We start from the raw sequence: 2,236 nt of genomic DNA on the forward strand, positions 1-2,236 counted from the left end.
CAGGGGAGGCCCTGCCCAGCCAGAGGGCCGCGCGGGAGGCAGCGGGCGGGCCGCGAGGCCTCCTCCCTCTCCACTGTTTTCTTCCTCTGGTAATTATGGGCTCAGACACTTCTCCATGCTCCCAGAATAATAGCCGCCTGTTATCAGCGGCATCTCTGGGACCGGCTCACAAACAGTCATTAATCCCGTCTCACCGCCACCCTGCCCTCCTCCTGGTGGAAACTGAGGCTCAGAGAAGTGAGGCCACTTTCCCAGCACCACACAGCCCGCGTGGGAGGATGGGCGGTTTTGCCTGGAACCCTCTGGGGTGCAACAGGGGTCCCTTCCCTGTCCCACGGGAGGGGAAGCCTCTGGCCGCTGTGTCTGAGGGGCCCTGCCCCCCATTCAGGCCCCCAGTCCTCCTGGAAGCCCCGGGGGCCTCCCCAGTTGGCCTCTTAATCACCGCCGGTTAATTAAGGAGGTTCAGCACTCGGCGGGCTCATTCAGGGCTCATTCAGGCCTGCCCGGGAGAGGGCAGCGGGGCCAGGCTCTCAGAGTAGGCCTGGGCCCCCAGCTGAGCCGGGTCCCCTCCTGCCTCTGGGGCCCAGCAGGGACCCAGGGGTCCCTGGGAGGGTGGGGCTGGGGCTGGGGCTGGGCCTGTCCCAGGCCTCCTCCCCCTCTGGGCGCTGTGTGGGCGGTGCTGGCCCAGCGAGGCCCGGCGGCAGCCAAGGCAGCGGAGGAGTCGAGACAGGTTCTGGGTGAGGTGGTTTCGTGGGCCGGGCAGAACGTGGCGCTGCGCCATGGCCCGCTCCCTGGGGCCCTGGGGTGGGCGGGGGACCCCCACCCGCCCTGTGTCCAGCCCTGTGCCCCGTGGATGAGGTGGGAGCTGAGGAAGTGAGGGAAGGGACCGTGGGGTGACAGAGGGAGGGGACTGTGGGGTGACAGGAGGGAGGCTCCCACCCCACCCTCCACGCTTCCCACCACAGACCTGTGGGAACCGGCCACCAGAGCAGCAGCCTCGGTCCTGGGGACCACTGACCCACGCAGGACGCAGACCTGCCCCTGCCCGGACCTGAGGACACAGAGGACCACCTGGGCCTGCAGCCCGAACTTCAGAATGACCGTCCTGCAGGGCGGCCCCACTTGCTGTGTGACCTGGGGCAGGTGGCTTTCCTCCTCTGAGTTCCCACAGCTCTGACGGGGGCCTGGAGGTGGTGGGCGGATTGGTGGCTGGTGGCTCCCGCAGACCCCCGTCCCCTGTCCCTGTGAAGTGCCCCTACCTCACGAGGAGACCAGCCTGGCTTTCTCCAGGTCCAACGAGGAAAGCAGGCGGCCGTCCTGCTGGCCCTGGACTCGGGCAGTGGGCACAGGAGGAACGTCCCAAGGCCAGGCTGCAGCCAGAACCCGGAGGCCCGGCTCAAGGACAGTCCTCTGTCCCCAGCCCCTGCACCCGAGCCTGTGCCCACGTGTGCGCGTACTGCACACGCGGGGATCCCACCTCTCCGTGGTGAGCAGTTCTCCACCGACACGCTCTCCGTGGTGTGACCGCCATTGTCACCAGGACCCAGAACATTCCCACCCAGAAGGTCCCGGTGCCCTGGGTGGTCGTCCCCTCCCGAGCCCTGGCCCCCCAACACCCCCCCCAGCCTTTTATTTTGAAAAACTTGAAACATTTTGAAAGTTCAAAAGCCATGAGCTGCCTTCACGTCCCTTCCCAGAGTGTCCCGTGCGGCGCTGCCCCGCGGTGCGACCCTCCCCCACCCGCGTGCGTCCTGACCCGCGTGCGTCCTCAGAGCAGCGAGGTGGCCCCACAGCTCCTCTCTGCTTGTGTTTTACTTTACTTTTATTTTAATTCACTTTTTCTGGTTCACGTGCAGTCAAGGGCCAGGCCTGTGTTGGGTGGCCAGCCTCTTCAGTGTTGTTTTTCTAGAATGTTCTCCCTGCATTTGTGTGACTACAGGGTGCGTTCTCCATGCCAACCCCAACCTGAACCAGGACCTGCTCAGGGTGCCCAGGGGGACCCGAGACCCCGGGGGGCTGCTGACTGGGACAGGGGGTGCCCAGGGCTTCTTCCAGAAGCATTGGGTAAAAAGGGTGGGGGACGGAGGCCGGCCTCACTGCCTCCACTTCCAGTCCTGAGGGAATTTCAAAGGAGGCAGTCGAAGTCTCTGCTTGCCCTGGGCCAGGGTCTCCGGCCCTGAGGCGGGGGTGAAGTCCGGCTCCGCACCCCTGGGCCTCAGTTTCCCCTTCTGTGACG

General features: G+C 65.7%; 1 long non-coding RNA gene across 2 annotated transcripts; it reads left to right on the forward strand.

The window, feature by feature from the left end:
* Nucleotides 1-6: 6 nt before the first annotated feature.
* Nucleotides 7-1,659, forward strand: LOC125618964. Of its 2 annotated transcripts, none has more exons than XR_007350365.1 (2): nucleotides 7-237; nucleotides 966-1,659. It is a non-coding gene; the product is annotated as an uncharacterized LOC125618964 (long non-coding RNA). The 2 variants fall into 2 exon arrangements; XR_007350364.1 differs by lacking the exon at nucleotides 7-237 and adding an exon at nucleotides 640-858.
* The last annotated feature ends 577 nt before the right edge of the window (nucleotides 1,660-2,236 follow it).

The sequence above is a fragment of the Marmota marmota genome, unplaced genomic scaffold, assembly GCF_001458135.2.
Source record: "Marmota marmota marmota unplaced genomic scaffold, marMar, whole genome shotgun sequence".
NCBI classification, from domain to species: Eukaryota; Metazoa; Chordata; class Mammalia; order Rodentia; family Sciuridae; genus Marmota; species Marmota marmota.